This window comes from Phalacrocorax carbo, chromosome 5, assembly GCF_963921805.1.
Source record: "Phalacrocorax carbo chromosome 5, bPhaCar2.1, whole genome shotgun sequence".
In the NCBI taxonomy this organism is placed as follows: domain Eukaryota; kingdom Metazoa; phylum Chordata; class Aves; order Suliformes; family Phalacrocoracidae; genus Phalacrocorax; species Phalacrocorax carbo.
This window is the reverse complement of record NC_087517.1, coordinates 21,058,212-21,076,998: the sequence shown is the minus strand read 5'-3', so window position 1 is coordinate 21,076,998 and position 18,787 is coordinate 21,058,212. Positions and strand designations below refer to the sequence as shown.

At 38.9% G+C, this 18,787-nt stretch overlaps 1 protein-coding gene across 6 annotated transcripts in view; it reads left to right on the top strand.

Moving 5' to 3' along the window:
* COBLL1 (cordon-bleu WH2 repeat protein like 1) overlaps positions 1-18,787 on the top strand; it is a 91,549-nt gene that overhangs the window by 16,161 nt on the left and 56,601 nt on the right. The window contains exon 1 of one of the 6 annotated variants that reach the window (XM_064451488.1): positions 4,720-4,760. The exons of the other annotated variants lie outside the window; for them this stretch is intronic. The gene's annotated coding sequence lies outside the window, so the exon portion shown is untranslated. Of the gene's footprint in view, positions 1-4,719; positions 4,761-18,787 lie in introns of those variants that run through there. 6 annotated transcript variants of the gene reach the window in all.

Sequence of the window (18,787 nt, the reverse complement as noted above, 5' to 3'; positions counted from 1 at the left end):
GTCATTAAAGAAAAATTTTAACTTCTAGCTTTTCATTTAAATGCATGGTGTTCTTTAACAGGTGAGAAGTGTGGTTATCAGGAGTCATGCTGTGGAATTACCCTGATGTGACCTTGTAAATGTTGGATATGAAAAGAATTAAGCATTATTTGAACTGGTTCAGTACTCTGGAGGCCTCTTAATTATGCTGCCAGTATTATTTTTCTTAAAACTTCTAATGAAGGAGGATGTATTCTGGAGGTCTTGTCTCACTTACACACTCACACGGACAGTTTTCACTGTGCAGGTTGTATTGTACCTGAACATTATTGTGATTTTTTTTGTTTGATTTCTTTAAATTTTTGAGCACGTATCAAAACTTTTCATCCACAAAGAAAATAGCTGTTGCTTTTGATTAGTAATTTAAACTTTGGCAAGTATGTAAGTTCCTCAGCAGGGCACTGGTTTTGAAGAGCTACTTATGTTCCAGTGAGAAATCTTCTGAAGAGATTGTTTTAGAACATGTGATTTTAACTTTTTTTCCTGCTTCTGTACTACATTATCTGCACTGATTGACTCCTTTCCTTCAGGAAACACATTTGCATTAAAGATCCGGTCTTCTGTTTATTTAGTTCCTGCTGCTTATTGCTTCCATGAGGTCCTCTTTGACCTTACAATTAACAGAAAAGTAACTGCTATCCTGGGAATTAAATCAAGGAGAAATTAAGTAGAAGGAGCTGATAAATTTGGATAAAATTTTTCACTGATCAATCCTCTGTCAAAAGAAGTAAATAAAAAGATTAAAAAAACTCATAAGGAGCATGTTTTTCACAGCATCTCTGGTACTTCATGAAAGGCTTTAAACCATAATAGTCAGGGAGACCAGTGGTTCCTGTTGTTAAAAGTTGGCTTTGTCACCAGAAAAACTTTAAGTGTACTTGCTGGAAGGTACTCTAACCTGACCAGAGCCAATTTTATTAATCTGATCTGTTTTGGCTAATTGTCTTTTAGGAAGAATATTTACATTATACCGTAGCATTTCGTAGTCCCAGCTTATATACTCCGACTTCTATTTTAAATTGGTCTGCTGATGCAAAGATTATTGCTGCAATTAGTGCAATACTGAAATGGTAGTAAGTATAAGAGATCACTCAATTTGCTTTTAAGTTTAACATACAGCAAATGCAGTGAAGTAATAGCGGTAGTTCTGAGATCTGCTTTGTTTGTTCCTTCATATTGTATTATGTTATTATAATTGTGTTGGAAATAAAGAGGGCTGGTGAGGGATAAAACTGGCATATCACAGAATGGTAGGGGTTGGAAGGGACCTCTAGACATCATCTTGTCCAACCCCCCTGCTTGAGCAGGGACACCCAGAGCAGGGGGCACAGGACTACATCCAAGCAGGTTTTGAATGTCTCCAAGGAAGGAGACTCCACAGCCTCCCTGGGCAGCCTGTGCCACTGCTCTGGCACCCTCACAGGAAAGAAGTATTTTCTCATATTGAGGTGGAACTTCCTGTGTTCCAACTTGTGCCCGTTGCCCCTTGTCCTGTCATTGGGCACTATTGAAAAGAGTCCAGTCCTATCGTCCTGACACCCACCCTTTAGATATTTATAGGTATTGATGAAATTCCCCCTCAGTCTTCTCTTCTGCAAGCTGAACAAACCCAGGTGTCTCAGCCTTTCCTCATAAGGGAGATACTCCAGTCCATTGGTCATCTTGGTAGCTCTCTGCTGGACTTGCTCAAGCAGTTCTCTGTCCTTAAACTGAGGGGACCGAAAGTGGACACTGTACTCCAGTTGTGGTCTCACTAGGAGAGAGAAGAGTGGGATGATAACCTACCTCAACCTGCTGGCCACACTCCTTTTAGTGCAGCCCAGGATATTGTTGGCCTTCTTGGCCACAAGGGCACAGTGCTGGCTCATGGTCAGCTGGTTGTTCACCAGCACTCCCACGTCCTTCTCAACAGAGCCGCTTTCCAGTAGATCAGCTCCAAACCTGTACCAGTGTGTGGGGTTGTTCCTCTCCAGGTGCAGGACCTTGCACTTGCTCTTGTTGATTTTCATGAGGTTCCCCTGGGTCCAGCTCTCCAGCCTGTCCAGGTCTCGCTGAATGGAAGCACAGCCTTCTGGTGGATCAGGCACTCCTCCCAGCTTGGTATCATCCGCAAACTTGATGAGGGTACACTCTATCCCTTCATCCAGGTCATTGATGATTATGTTGGACAGGGCTGGACCTAGCACAGACCCCTGGGGAGCACCGCTAGTGACAGGCCTCCATCCAGACTCTGCTCTGTTGATCACGACCCTCTGAGTTCTGTTGTTGAGCCAGTTCTCTGTCCACCTCACTGTCCACTCATCCAGCCCATGCTTCCTTAGCTTGCCTGTGAGGATGCTATGGGAGACAGTGTCGAATGCCTTACTGAAGTCAAGAGAGACATCAACTGCTCTCCCTTCATCAACCCAGGCAGTCACTCCATCATAGAAGGCTGTCAGGTTGGTCAAGCATGAGCTTCCCTTGGTGAATCCATGTTGACTGTTTCTGATAATCATCTTGTCCTCTACCTGCCTGGAGATGACCTCCAGGATGAACTTCTCCATCACCTTTCCAGGGATGGAGGTGAGGCTGACTGGCCTATAGTTCCCCAGGCCCTCCTTCTTGCCCTTTCTGAAGATGGGAGTGGCATTTGCTTTCCTCCAGTCCTCGGGCACCTCTCCCGTCCTCCATGACCTTTCAAAGATGATGGAGAGTGGCTTGGCAAGAACATCTGCCAACTCCCTCAGCACTTGCAAGTGTATCCCATCGGGGCCCATGGATTTGTGAGGATCTAGTTTGCATAGGTGATCTTTGACCCAGTCCTTCTCAACTGATGTCAAGCCTTCCTTTCTCCAGATTTGTCCTCTCTTCTCTGGGGGCTGAGGTGCCTGAGGGCCAGCCTTAGCAGTAACGACCGAGGCAAAGAAGGCATTCAGTAACTCCACCTTCCCTGCATCCTGCGTCACCAAGGCCCCTTCCTTGTTCAGCAGTGGGCCCACTGTGTCTGCAGTCTTCCTTTTACTGCTGATGTATTTAAAGAAGCCCTTCTTGTTTTCTTTGGCATCCCTCGCCAGATTTAATTCCAAGTGGGCCTTGGCCTTCCTCGTCGCATCTCTGCATACCCTGACAACATTCCTATATTCCTCCCAAGTGGCCAGTGCCTTTTTCCACATACTGTGCACCTCCCTCTTCCATTTGTGTTTCTCTAGAAGCTCTTTGCTCGTCCATGCGGGTCTCCTGGCTCCTCTGCCTGACTTCTTCCTCCTGGGGATGCACCGATCTTGAGCTTGGAGGAAGTGGCTCTTGAATACTGTCCAGCTGTCTTGGGACCCTCCTGCCTTCCAGAGCCTCGCTCATGGGATTTCTCCTAGCAGGTCTTTGAAGAGGCCAAAGTTGGCCCTCTTGATGTCCAAGGTTGTAATCCAACAGTATAGCCCTACTTTTACCTTGCAGTATCCAAAACTCAACCATCTTGTGGTAACTCCATGCCAATATCAAAGAATTGACTGGGTAGATTGCAATGTTGTCTGCTTAATGTCACCTTAACTATCTAGACTTGATAATTTGGTCTGATTTGAACATAACAGTGTCACATTTGAAGGCAGAGGATGCCTAGAAAGGAAGGAGATGATTTACGTCCCTTGAGCTCTGTGAGTGGGAGTTTCAGATTGGAATTTGGCTATAAAATATTCAGAAGTTTTTGAAAGGTCTATATGATAAAATCAGAATGGGTACCAAGGCCTGTAACTGGATCCTTAGGCAGCTAACCTTGTATATACCTTCTCCAAAATGTAAGAAAGGGCCTGCTCTGTCTTGGCAAACAGCGAGCTCATTTCAGTTTCTACTGTCTTGAGTTTTACAATGTATGTATATGTTTAAAAAAAGCAAAAAAAATATAAATATTTTAGGCTGTATAAAGAAGTTCTGTGGTATATCTTGAGACTGCGCTCTCCTGCTACGACCTCAGACTAATCTTAACTTCTAGTTAGAAGACCAGACATAACAATACCAAGTCTTAGGCTTGGTGAATATATGGAATTGTGTTTCATTGTGTTGATGAAATTAAGCTATTCATTCATCCATCCATATTTGTTTGTGGCATATAGGCAAGAGTACATTTTGTAGGTGAAAGGATCTGACTCTAAATACTACCAGAATCACTGTTAACTCATTTGAGTTGTTCTTTTGATCTACATGTGCTTACACATATATGTGTACTCACAATGATTCAAGCATTTTCCTTTGTTTTCTGGAGCATAATCTTACAACTTCTGCATGTTTTCAGATAACAATGTTGTATATGTTGTCACTGTTGGTCGTTGCCAATAGTAGAAATAATCTGCCAAATGCTAAATTAATTCTGATTACACACTTTCCTTAGCTAAGTGTCTTGAATTCCAGGTACACAACCCAGTACACTGAATATACATATTTTTCTTCAGGAATCTGTGGTTCCAGCTGTCATTGACCACAGCGTGGAGCTTCACATAAGCTCAAGAAGAGCAGAAAGATTGTTATTTCTAGTTTCAGTATGTGTTCTTATTCATATCCAGCCACATCACGTAAGAAGTGTGGAGTGCTGGGACTTCTAGCCAGTGTTACCCAGTGGGATGTTGTGGATTTGCCTTCTATGAGCAAGTGGGGACAATTTCCTTTCTTCTTTTTCTTATTTAAGAAACTTAAAAGAATATGAACAGGAGTGGACAACCTGAAGAGGCAGTTTCACCTCTCCAGTGAAAAAGGTGAGGACTTGCAACTGTTAGGTTTGTTGTTGGACTAAATGATCTTGAGGGTCTTTTCCAGCATAAATGATTCTATGATCCTATTTTCTCCTTTACCAGTCACTTGTCTGCATCACTTAGCATCAATTGTGGTAAAGTTATGTAGCCATGTAATTGGGGCTAAAAAAGACCAGTAAAAAGACAGAGAAATTATAACTCGGCCTAGCTGTAAAATTTGTCTTGCAATTTTTGCAGAAGCCTATGTCATTATTGTGATTCACTGCTTTTGACAGCCACCTGGTATCCTTATTAGCTGCCTTTGACCCCAGAAAGCTAATGGTATAGAATATTATTAAAGGTTGCTGGATCATACTTAAATTTAAGTCTAAAATAACATTCCACGTAGCCTGCAGTGTTGCAGTGACAGATGTATCCCCTATTCAACCCTGTTGTTTCACATCAGCAAGTATGCAGAAAATAGAATTATGAGACTAGAAATGGTGGTGAGCTTGAGAAACCATGTGACTGCACGCATGGTAATAGTGCACTGTTGCAAGGTGTTTTATGAAGAACCATTGTTTAGTTATGTTAATTTTTGTTTAGAAAACAGATTCAACCAGGCTGTTGGTTAGTAGTTAGAAGGTGTGGTCTAGTAGTTCATACTGTGATGAGCAGTGGGATCCAATGATGTTGTGTAGCCAATGGCTGGTCCTTAGATATGGAAGATGGTGAAAGATTGGTGGACCTTATGAAGAGGAGGATGATGAAGGCATTCAGAATCATGGGGTCTGTTTCCTCTGTCTACCTACTGCAATCCCTAATTTGACAGGTGAATTTTGGTACCTCCTAGCAGTAAGTCACAGCTTGTTTGGGCCTCTGTACATATCTGAAGTGACGAATAAAGCTGTAGCCTATTTCTCTGATTCCTATCTGTATGTCTGAGTCAATAGTAGACCAAGTTTGTCTAACAAACATACTTTGTGGCTGCCCCAGCACTTTCAACACAAAACCTCTTCTGTACCATGGTAGCTACAGTTACATGATTACATCCGTTTTCCATGTTCATTCACTTCCCAGTTCTACTGAAATTGTTGAAGAAGTCTTCATGTATGCAGGCTACATTTTAAAACTGAGTAGAAATCCAGGAGTGGGAATACCTTTTTGATCCATCAGATAATCTTGATAGCTGTTATGAATCTCCCTTTTAAGTAGACAATAAAATAAATTTGTTTCCCCTAGAAAAACGCAGAAAGTTAGCGTAAGTTTTAGTCATATGTCAGCAAGAGACAGAGACAAGATTGTCATAGTGTGATGGGGCTTATGCAGCATAGTTTTTGGACTCCTGGGAGTGATCTGATGATAATAGTCACCTGTCTAAACTGTTATGTTTTTAATTTGGTAGAATTTGTACTCATAAGATACTCTTGTACTGTCCAGTGAAATAAGAACTTTACATATGTTTTTAGCTTATGCTGTCAAGTATACCATACTGTCAATACAAATATTTTTGTCTTATCTGATTTTTTTTGATCTTGCAGTAATTGGTTGTTTGTTTAAAGAAAGACATTTGTGTTCTAAAAACAAATGGCACACACAGCTGTGTAGCCAAGTGACCCAGAGAAAATTAGTTCCCATGATCTGTGTGTATCTGCAAGTGATGGGGACCAGAAGTTGTTCTTTGTCCAGTAGTTCAGTTGTGCATGGCCTCAAGGGAGCATGTGGCCGTGCTCCTTGTACTGTTAAAGTTCCATGGGAATGTAAGTATGTGTCTCACAGTGCTGGCTAGGAATAGTTGTGTGCGGTGTTTTGTTTTGCTTTTCTTAAATTTGTTTTCTTATATCCAAATTCCTGTGGGTTGTATAGCAATTTGGGCTAGATATTGATTGCACTTTTGAGGAAGAGTGTAAAATTGTGTGACACTGCAGTTGTTAGGAATTGGACATAAATGTTTTGCGTTGCAGTGCCAAAAGCTGTGCAGCCGTTTAACTTCTGTTCTTTATGTTCTTGAACAAATACTTCTGTTCTGGGATATTTGAAAAATGAAGGGAACTTCTTAGTCATCTCCATAAATAAATAGGTATGAAGTTCTCAGATACTCAAGATGTGAAAACGTATTTGTTTTGCTTTTGTTTTGTTCTACAGTGGGGGAGAAAGGACTAGGCTTGGCAGAATCCTTTCTTTGGAATTTGATTTTTGTGGGTTAAAATTGTAGTATTTGATTCCCCCCCACCCCCGTTTCCCCCCTTGGGGGTGTGTGTGTAATGCCATATCACAGACCAAGTGCTGTTCAAGTTACTAATGACCAACTATGGAAGCTTAATGCATTGGCTAGTTTTGAAATTATGATTAGCAATTTGATTGTTAGCAAAATGATTAGCAAAATTAGCAATTTAATGTCATAGGGTTCCTAGTGCCGTCCTGAGGCATTATTCCAAACCTGTACAAAATATGTACAAATTAACCATGAACACTTCTCTGCCTTAAGGAAATTAAAAAGCAGAAGAAAACAGAACTCAAACAGAAGATGTGCTAGTTTCTTCCTCCATGTATCTCATTATACACAGCTTTCTCAGAGACCATACTTTTAAGGGTATGGCGTTGATGAGCAAAGTACCTACTTCCCAAATAGTTACAGTTTCGTTTAGCTTTCTGTTAATAATGGTATAGGTGGCAATAGAGGTGGACAGAAAACATTTGAATCTCTATTAGATTGCATCTGGTGTCTATTTTTAACTTAAATAGTTTATTTTATTTAGAATTGATGGAGCTCACTTCCATTAGTTGCATAAGCACATGACCTTGTTGAGTTATATGTAAACAATATTATAGTATATGTAATTGATGAACTGGGAAGTTATTGTATGAAGTGTTGTAAGCGTAGTTACACGGTGTCTACAAGCAAACACTTCAGCAGAAGCCGTTGCTCTCCAAACCCAAGCAGAGGAAATAATAATAGCTAAATCTTTTCAGTAATAAGTATTTTCCTCTGTGTTTTGTGGTTGGTGGGATTTTTGGGGGCGTCTTAAATACTTTTCTATTTAAATAGATGATTCATGAGAAATACTGACTCCAGGCACTGAGTTTTTGGCATGAAAATAAATTTATTTTACCAGGTTACTAGCTTGTTAACTTAGCATTTGTCAGGCATGTGTTCTGCAACTACTAGAATGTAGTGCTTTAGTGTAAGAGTCAGCAAAATAGGTAAATAATACGCTCCAATATCATTTGTATGGCTTCAGGAATCAGTGCTTTTACATAATCATCTGCCTTATTGAATGTTAAAGCCACTGCTATACTGGTGTACTTCTTTGCCAATATATTAATGTTATTTTGCTATTAGACAGTATAATCTCCATATACAAACAGTTTAAGAAATACAAGGAGCAACTTGTAGCAGAAAGCATGGTTTATAGTTACTTGGTAGCTGGAACAATTACCAATCCACTCTTTATTCCCTCAGACAGAAGTTCAAACTTTCTGTTTTTTCAGAATTCTTGTTCTCTGGGGTAACAAAAATGAGAGCAGATGAGTCAGTGTTCTAGTTTATAGTATGATGCAACTGAACTAAAATACAACTTTTGGCTTATTTTCATTTATTACTAGAAACATTGACAAGGAAGACTACTGCTGGTCATACTTTCAAACTGAAAACTTAAAATGCTAGGACTTCAGGTGACTAAAATAGTTGTGTGCATATTGTCTGTTAGTTTAGAATCTACTGAAATATCAGGTTTATACTTTGAAGGAACCTTTTGTTTTATGAAGTAGAAAGTAACTGTTGCAACCCTGGGTGACCTCCAAATCTCCTTTGAAAATCAGTTTCTTCACTAAATGAACAGGAATAGGTTTTCTTGCAAATGTTTTTTCTTTTAACTCAAATGACAGGGATTTGAAATTTGGGGGAGAGGAAGCCAACAAAGCAGATTAAATAGACTCCGAAGTATAGCTTTGAAATATTGCTGTACTAAGTATTCTATTTTGGATGAAATGATGGCTGATTCTTTTGTACATGAGAAGGAAAATATTTTAAAAGGACATGATAGTGTTGAATGCAGTATTAAGACTTTTACAGACTTTCATTTGCTTTCTCAGAAGTGGATACTGTTCTTCCTTTCAGAGGAAGAGAGAACTGTTTAGAAGTTTTTGCTGTCCCAATATTGATAAAAAGTTACGGTACGAAGAAAATTCTTTAGCTTTTGTATGAAAATGCACATGCTTTATGGATAGTTTGTCTTAAATTATTTCAAAATCAACTGGCACCCAAAATACCTACCAATTCTTAGAGTATCTTTACAATAGCATTCTTGTGTTATGCTTTTAAATACTGTTTAATGGATTTATAAAATACTCTGATATCTCTGCAGTAGAGTACCTCTTTTAAGATGTGATTTATGTTCTAGAGATCTTTGTTGCTGGACAACACAATGCTTGAAGAAAAATTAATGAACCAGTCTCCTGTTTTCTACAGGTGGGATTAGATATGCTCTGATTTGCCTGGAAAAGAGCAAGGAGCCAAGTAGTTTCAAAATATAGCCTACCTGCAGTGCCACCCCGTGGCTTTTTTTTTTCATGGCTTCTCTTAAACTAACCAATTTCTGTTCCCTCATCCCCAGTGGGAAGGTTACTTGTGAACTTCTAAAATCTCTGTACTCCGGGCTGCAGACCTGGTCTAACCAGGATAGTACAGCACATTTCTTTGCCTGACTTCTGTGAGGCAGCATTATTTGTCCCTTCTGAAACCTGCATGGAGAAAGAAAGAGGGTTTCTGAGCAGTACTGGTTCATTCACCTAGTGCATCGAATGACTAAGCAATAGCTGGTTGGGTCTTTGAAAAGTAAAGATCATGTTGGAGCTGGAAAGCAAATAAACGTGTCAATTCACAGCAGTAACTTGCAGAAGCATGTTAATTGGTCTCATCTGTTCCAGCAATGCCACATATACAAGTAGTTTATTTCTAGGTAGTTGGTTTTCTAGGAATATGGTTTCATTTTAAAATTAGATTGTCTAGGTAGACACAGCATTTCTTATGGAGATAGTTGATATTATGTTGCATTCAAGACATCTGCATTTTTGTTGACTCTTATTAAAGGATGTTAGACTTTGTTCTTAAAAGCAGAATTATGCTTTGAGGGTTATGTTGTGCTTTGCCTTGCACCATTTTAAAGAATCACTCAAATCTTGGTGGGGTAAGTACCTGCAGGTTTAAGACTCTGGTTTTCCTGTGTAGGAAGCAATACAACGTTGAGGATATTTCATGCCAAGCAATCATGCAGGAAGGAACTTTTCAGCACTTCACCTGCCTGGCCTGCCTTGGAGAGCAGAACCTGTTTTCTTCCTCACAGACAGCTTAGTCTTACTAACATCTCTGGATGAAAGGCAGGGTTTTACCTATCTGTACTTTCTTCCTGCCATTCTGGCCGGGAACAGAGCAAACTCTCTTGCCCCATCTGCTTAGGTGGCAGCACTAATACCATTGCTCAGTGGAGGCATGTCAGCAGCAGTTCCCTGGGTTTACCTCCACAGCCCACCACCTGTCCCCAGTATACCAAAAGCTGACTTGCCACTCACTCTCCAGTCCAGGGAGAGTGTTTGACTACATTTTTGAGTGTTTAAAATTTGTGCTTTTAATGTTGTAAGAGTTTGTGTCGTAATGCTTTGAACGAGCTTTCAGTATTTTCTTGCTACAAAAGTAGTTATTTATTTTAATGAAATTAACTTCCCACGCTTGCATTGCTCTGCTGTTGTTGGCCTGATCGTGCTGCCTTGGTTTCCTCGCTTTCACAGAGCTCTTGCTGCCTGCCCCAGAGCTACTTGCGCTGTGTGGAGGCAGGACGAGTGACTAAGGGGACAAATCGAGTCTGGGCTAGCAAAGCCTCTGCATGTGCTGTTCAGACACCTGGGCTTTGACATCTCCATTGAGGGCTTTGTAGTTTTCCGTAACAGAAACGTAAAATGTGAGAGCATGGTAAGTATCAAATTGTATATTTAACATGTACAGGCTTTCTTTGATAAACAGGTGCTTATGTTCACATTTGCGTCCTAATTATAGAAATTATACTTGGCCTTTTCTAGAAGGCAAACATTTCTTTTTCTGAATTCACAGATTTTGCTTGTAAACTGTAAGGAGAGGCATGTGAATGTGGGGTCTGAGTTCTTGCAGAATCTTAAAGCTAGCAGTAGAAATATCTGATACTACAGTCTGTACCAGTAGGTTGCACTCTTTATTATGTGGAGTTGGAAAGTCTTAAATAGTGAGAATTAAAAATGCAGAGTTTTCTTCTTCCAGTGTGGCAGAAAGATTTCCATTCCTTGACAAGAAGTGTAGCGGTTTTTTAATTATGTTTGATATAAATGCAGTATGTATCTAAGCAAAATGATCAACAAAAGGCTTAAAAAGAAACAAAGATTGTACATTATTTTCATACAGCTGTTTTGAGTAGTTTAATATTTGCAGTTAAATACGTCCTTTTGGAACCCTGGATTTCCAGGTAGGAACAACTAAAAGTAGCAGTAGTGGATGTAAGGGAAAGTAGTGGAGAAGTTTTTCATTACTTGTCTTTATTTAGGAAGCTTGTCTGCTCTTTCTACCACACATCAGCTTCTGCAGTATTGGGGATGTGTAAACTAAAGTGTCTGTGATTTAAGGTAGTTGTTGCAGAATCTTGTCGGGCTGCTATAAATTGCAATGGAAGGAACAACTTCATTGTAATTTAGATCTTGGGTTGTATTCAGTGGATGTTTTTCAAATGACTCAGATGTAAGTCATGGACAATTCTGAATACTCTTTCTTAAAACAGAAAACAGAGTATTGAAATGCATGTATGCACGTACATTCCTGTGTATCACAGGCCCTGGCTTGAGTCCTTCCTGTATTAGAACTTTGGCTAGCAAAATGTCTCACTTCATTCCCTAGATCACAAAAAGACTGCAATTTTATTTTAAGAAAATACATTTTAAAATTTTGTACTGTGTGACTCAAGTTCTGGTAAGACTTTCAGCGTTGTGAATGAAAGCCTGTTAGTGTCTGTGGCGGCACTTCATTTCGTTGGGGAAGAAAATCTGTGCTTGCTGTTGTGAAAATGAAATTCATGACTGTGCTCTATGCCCTTCTGTATCTTTTTAACAGGTACTTTTTTTCTTTAAAATAAAATTTAAAAAATTGTCACATGAGCTCATCTATAAAACTTGCTATTTTTAGGAACCTTTATGAAAAGACATTTTTTGGTTTTTACAAACTTCCCACAAGGGGAGGGGAAAACAAAACACAACAAAAACCCCAAACAAAAAACCCCAGTGTTGATACATGCTGTTCCTTCAGTCTGTGATATACTGTGTCTAACTTGGGTTCTTTGATGGAAAAAAACCTGCCAGAAATAGCCACCTATTGTAACTGTTTGTCTTTCTGTTGAACGCTTGCAAAGTTTACAGGGCTAAAGTAAAACACTAAATCATAAAAACTCGGTGTATTATATGCCTAAGTTTAAAAGCAGATAATACCAGGTAAGTAGACCAAATGTTCTGTGGCTGATATATCACTCTACAATAATGTAATGGTTTTTTAGCAGCACATCAAGACAAGACACCTAGAATCATTTTTGAACTTACTGTGGCATAAGAGGCCTCTTACTAAATATGTCTCTCTCTCTGTGGTCCAGCAGAACTCAACTTCATTAAACTGAGCTGTTGGCATTTCTTCTTTCCTTTTGCTTTCATTCACCTTGTTCTTTGTAAGCTTTTTTACTTGATAGGTTTTGTACTCCACATAAATAGAAGTGCTTGAATACTTACATCACCTCTTTTCTAATCTTTTCTGAGTAGGTAGAAAAGCAAGCTGACAGGCCTTCTCTGTGAAGAGCTTTTAAGAATTTCGGATGTTTTAACATACAGAATTTTGTTGAGTATCTGTTTTGTACTATTGCACAGTGGAGCAGCCTGCACAAGCGGTACAGCACTGTGTGATGAGCTGTCCACCCATGCAGTACAGGGTGTTGTACCTAGTTTCTAGAATATCTGGTTTATCTAGTAGCAATTTCAAGGAGCCTGTGAGCTACTGTTGAGGTAGTGCAAGGAGGGTTCTGCATTCAAGTGGGCGTTCCAGCAAAGTAGTAGAATGGTGGAATGCAAAACATGCTCTATGTCAGTTTTTACCAATGTAAAACACACACCATCCCCCCACAACACCCCCCCCCCCCCCCCCCCCCAGCTCATGGCAGGAGCATTTTTCTAGGATTATGGTGTAGATTTTCTAAAAATAATATAAAAAAGTAAATTCCCCAAGTGAGGAAGAGGTTGAGTATGACTGGAGCCCTTGCACTTCTGAATATTACTCTAGAATTATGGTTTGAAGCAGACAAAACCAAACTTGACCTTTTTGTTTTTTAAATTGTAACAGCGCAAATAGCACTTTCAGGGTGCTAGCCTGTTATCCTGTTATGTTTGATCTTCTTGGAGATATTTTAAACTGTTTTGTTAATGGTAGCATACTGTCTCTGCTATATCTAGAATGAAGCTTGTATTTTGGAAGGCATATTTTCTTCTCTTTTGTTTCCCCCAACTTTGTTGATTTGAGCTTTCTTCTTCTGAATGCTAAGAGAGAATCCTCAAGCATGACTAGCCGCTCCCTCCAGATGTTGGTGTGGTACACTCCCAGTTTAGTTGTCTGTGATACTGATTTCAAAGATACGTGCTTATCTGAATTAAGGAGTTTGTGTGTGTGCATATTAAGTAAGAAAGAATGCTGTATTTTTTTCTTCCTCATTCCTGTCTTATAGGCAGCAGGGAACCTGAGGCATGTTCCTTCCCATGTGCCATCTTTGCAACCATGAGCTTTTGTTCCCCAGACGGCTTCTTACTCCTTTGGAATGAATGCACTCCTGTAAATCAGTTTCAGCTCCTGTAAAACAAACTCTGATTTTAATTCTTTGATGTCATTATTAAAAAAGGGGAAGGCTTTTATTACAAATTTTAGTATTGATCCCAGTGTGATTTAACTGTATATTTCTTCCATCGTCTTGTGTTTACTTCATTTAAGGAAGTACCTGAAACTTGCATGACAACGTTTATAACTGTAGTCTGATGTTTGCTTTTGTTCTTTTTTCTTTTCTTTTCTTTTTCTTCTTTCTAATCTATCATCTCATAAGCACAGGAACTCAAAAGACTAAGACAACACCACCAGGTAGGCAGTTCTGAAGAACGAGTGAGTGAGTGCTGGATGAAGCAAACACAAGATGTCCTTGCTTCACAAACTGTTTAGCAATGAAACACAGCAATTATTTTTTTGTTTTGGGAGAAGAGTGAGTGTTACTGAACTTGACCAGAGGTACAGGTTTCTAAAAACAGCATTACACTACATGTAAACATTCAGAACAAGAAACTTGTTGAACATCTTATTAAAGCTACGTCTAAATTCCTTAGAGTGACAGTGCCATAATAAGATCTATCAAAGTACAGACTATTCTGTCAAGGAATGGATATGATTATGAAAACTTGTATGTGAAACTGGATCTGAAGGTTTCTGAATTAAATCATGGGATTTTCCAGAAGAAAATCACTGTGGGAGCTTTATTTTGGCTGTCATTTTTTGATTAACATTCTAGGCCTCAGACTGATTTAAGGAAGCACGGTAACTCTGTTTGGAGCTATAATTCTCAGATCTCAAAAAACACTGTGGGTTTTTTTCAGTTGTTTGTTTTTGGGTACATTTGATGGTTGAATCCCGTAGTGACATTTAGTGTTCCAGAAGGTCTTTGTTGTGCGCGGCTCCCGCTTCTGCTGGTTAAGGAAGATAATACTGTTTCGGTTCTCCTTAATGTTTTCTAAATAAATTGTGAAGAAATGGGAGGGCTCCAGGATCTTACAGGACAGTCATAATAATAATGTGTTTGTTAAATAATAATGTGTTTGTTAGAAAATCCAAATTTTATTTCCCTGTGGCTCTCTGTCATAAGAGAGTTTGGAGGCTTAAAAGATATTTTTAGCATTACAGCTTTTAAATAGTTGGATACTGTCTCTTTTTAACTATGTAACTTCAGTCACAAGTCAAATTTTCCACATTATGTTCCTTTCAAGATGGCTTGGCAGTAGCTATCCTCTTTTGAACTTCTTCAAATAGCGCTACAGTGTTTCCATTGGTCTTTGCCTGGTAACTCAGTGTGTTACTGCTTTTTCTCAGGGTGCTGCATTTTCTCAGTTTAGGTTTTTGATGGTGGCAGTTCAAAAAAGAAAAAACCCAACAACAACACTCAATAATATGTTAGGACCTGGTTCTGGCAAGCTGCCAGTTTTCTTGTGCCATAGCACCACCGCAGGTATCGGTTATCTGGGGATACGCCTGTACCACCCAGGGAAGGCATGGCTGGAGCATGGGTATGGCTATTCACTGCAGCTTTAATCTAGCATAAGTAACACAGTAACGAAGGCGCGGTGTCATCAGTTAGTAACTAGTGTGTGGATTACTAAACCCTAGAGGGCTTTTAACTGCGAATACCACATCCTTCACTACTATTTTAATCATATTGTTTAACTTACAGCTAGCATTATGCCTGTTGGTGTTAACAGCAGCAGCTTCATTTGTGGAAATAACCTGAGTACAAGATTTGTGGTGATTCTTTTTTCTTTTCCCCCCCCCCCCCCCTCTTTCTACATCCCAGATTTAGTGATATCTTGGTGTGCTGCTAAGCATATGTCCTATTTCAAACTTTTCTGGAGGATTATAAACTGGGATTTAAAAATGAATCAATGATCTTATGGTAACATTGTAGCAATAGACCAAGAGTTGTTGATCTTAGTTTTTCTGTAGAGTGTTTGGTGTAACATGTATTTGAAGAATTCTGTAAGTTGGTATGTCTAAAATAAAAACAAGCTGAAACTTCCCAAAGGCAGCTGAATGAGGCCTGTCCATGGCTTTCCAGCCTACACACTCTGCTAAATAAAATAATGCAGTTGTTTGACAAACAGAGGGAGGGTTATAAAGTTACCTTTACTGTGACATTAAATCTGTCTTGAGAGCTTTCCCAGAAATATGAATATAGTAATTATATGATTAAACAATAAGGAAACTTTTTGGGTTGTGCACTTCCTCCGGCTATTAAACTAACTACTACTTAACTAACAGGAAATTCCAGACCTGAAAGTTTAATTATTGCTATACTAAACCGTGAAAATGTAAGTGTGTTAATGAGGATTTCATTATAGCCATCTGTAGCTTGTTTTTAAATTGTGTCAAAGCAGGAAAAAGATAATATACCATCTGTTACCTAGCCATATCAAGTTGACACAAAAAATATTAGAAAAAAAAATCCCCCGATATACAGCCTCAGTTGTCTCTTTCTGATATTTATTTGCAGCAACCACTAATGCCATGGCAGTACCACCACTGTAGTATCAGTACCATCATTTTCCTCTTAAATAATGTATTTTGTTTAGCTTACAATTTCTATATTGTAACTTCAGTATTCAGGGAGGAAAAGGTACTGACTTTCTGAAATGGTAATTTCTGGGCAGGTAATGACACCTCAATTTCAGTGTCATGTTTTCTCAAACGTGTCTGAATCACCAAAACCCAAAAGCTGAGAATCATCTTGCAATTTACACTTCTTTTTGGTTTTAAGTAAACAAAAACTTTTGGATAACATCTGTTAGTATTCTCTCTTTCTCTGAATATTGAGCATGAATTGAAGCATTTTGCAGTCATCAGATGCAGGGGTTTTTGCTGCTCCTTTTACCTTAACTCTTGGGTTCCTCTACAGTGCTTAGCACATATAAACTTTCCCAAATCCCTTCATTTGTGGTTCTGTTTGACCTTAAAAACAAGGGAAGTTGTAATACATTACTATGCACTTACCAAGAAGTATTATGGATTCTTAATGTTTGTAGGTATAATGCAGATAGAGCCTTAGGTGAGAAAAAGGTGGTGGTCTCATTGAAAAAGTTACAAAAATTGCTCTTGAGAAGAGAGTTGGCACAGAAGAAAATGCTGGAACAGCTGTGGGATAGTGAGGCAGATCCTTAGCAGCTGAGATGAAATATGACTCAGTAAGGTCATAAAATGTACTAATATTTGCGTATTACATTTTTTGAGGTAGAGGAGTGATCTATGATATGAAAATGAGAATAAAAGGCTGTAATTGAGATAGAAAGGTAGAGGGGTTATGCAGCAGTTTCAGGGAAGTCACGGTGTGGACAGGCAGCCCAAAATATGGGCTTGTCCTTTTGTACCCAGAAGTTTTCTGAGTAGGCACTCTCTTTTTGTCCTGAATTTGCACAGCAACTAGCACAGCTTTGGTGAGGGCTCTTAAGTACTACCTTAGTATTCAAGACAAACTATAAATTTGTTGTCTGACCTTACAAACAAAATGTGTTTCTCTGCAGTAAAATGAGGAACTTTCTGATGTAGCAGTATATCTACAATGTGAATGTCTTAATGCTGTAAAAATATAAAAAGAATCAGAGTGCTGTGCTGACCAGACAGATGAGGAAAAGCCAGCTGATGCAGTCTTTCTGGTTTTTTCAAAAGGCTTCTGCTAGTCTCTAACCTAAAGCCTTTTAGGAAAACTAAACAAACGTGGCATAAGGCCTTGCATGGCTAAATAATTTGCTCCAAAATAAGAACAGTGGTATGAGAAGTGGTCGTCTATGAAGATGAAGGAAGGTCATCTCAGAGTTCCACAAGGGTCTGTGCTGGAAGTCTTAGTTCAACATGTTAATAATTTAGAAAAGTGGCTGAATAGTAAGGCGGCAGTTCAGTGACATTAAAAAGTTGTTATTCTTGATAATTAGAGGAGTCATGACTCTGAAGACTTGCAGAAGGATTTTACAAAAATAAATGGATACTAAAATGAGATTAAATTCACTTTAAATTTAATACGAATCAGTTTGCCATGTGTATTAGTAAAAGAATGGAGAAGAAAAGGGAAAACATGAGTATGCCACTGTATAACGACAATACAGTGCACAGTTCTGGTCTCTGTCATCTCAAAAAGGATATAGTAAAACTGGAGAAGGTTGAGGGAGGATCGACAGGGATGGTCAAAGGTGTGATGTGGCTTTCACATCAGGGACGTAATGATGCGGTCTCTCGGCTTTTATGTTCTTAAGTTTACCATTTGTACTTGTACCCATTTGTGGTCTAACTGTTCCAAGTAAGTGAAAAGAGAACATGCAACAGAATTGTCTAATGAAGCTGCGTAAAATTCTTTAACCAAATGTTAAAAAATGGAAAAATAATTAAGTCCCCCTAAATGTTGAGTGATTATACAATCTATAATCAACTTTCCTTGTTGATGTGTGACTTGCATAAGAAAAACAAGTTCTTGGTATGCTTCCAAGCCATTTGGAAGCCTCTTGTCTATGCTCTCTTCTCCAGTTCTTTTTGATAGACAAAACTCTTTGCCTTTCCCTGGAGACTTGACTGTGTTGATCCATCTCCACAGATGAGATGTCATCTCAGTAGGTACAAAGCAACTGAAGAAATGGAGTATTTAATAAGGCAGGAATTTAATCTGGAAGAATGCCTATTCTTAGCCTAGTAATCCAGGTTTCCTGCTATTCTTGCTGCTTTCAGACTTTAGTTTCTCATGGATATTACTTTAAAAAAAATAATCATTACTATTTCAGGGTTAGATGAAATAACAGATAGTTTTAAAAAAAGACTTTTGTTTCTAACAATAGAGACAATAGGTTCAAAGAGTTCTCAACTTCACAGATATGTCCCTATGGGGAATTTTTAAAAAACAGATAATTCTGACCAGCTTTTTCATATGCAGATAATTGATACACGTCTGTTGTTCTAACAGCCTATTGGGCTTTTGGAGTTTTTTGTTTGGCTTTTTTCCCCAATGCAGAAATAGTCAGTGCTCTGGGTAATCACAGACAAATGAACCTGAGGGTATTAAAGATCTAAAAATTAATATTGGGAAGCTTTTGTTTTACTGCCCTCACTAGTATATGCAAGCTTCATATCCTTTTGGTCTTGGAAACAATTCTGTAGATTAAAGAGCATGAAACATCTACACTAAAAACATGACTTATACAGGGGTCTCTTTAGAAAG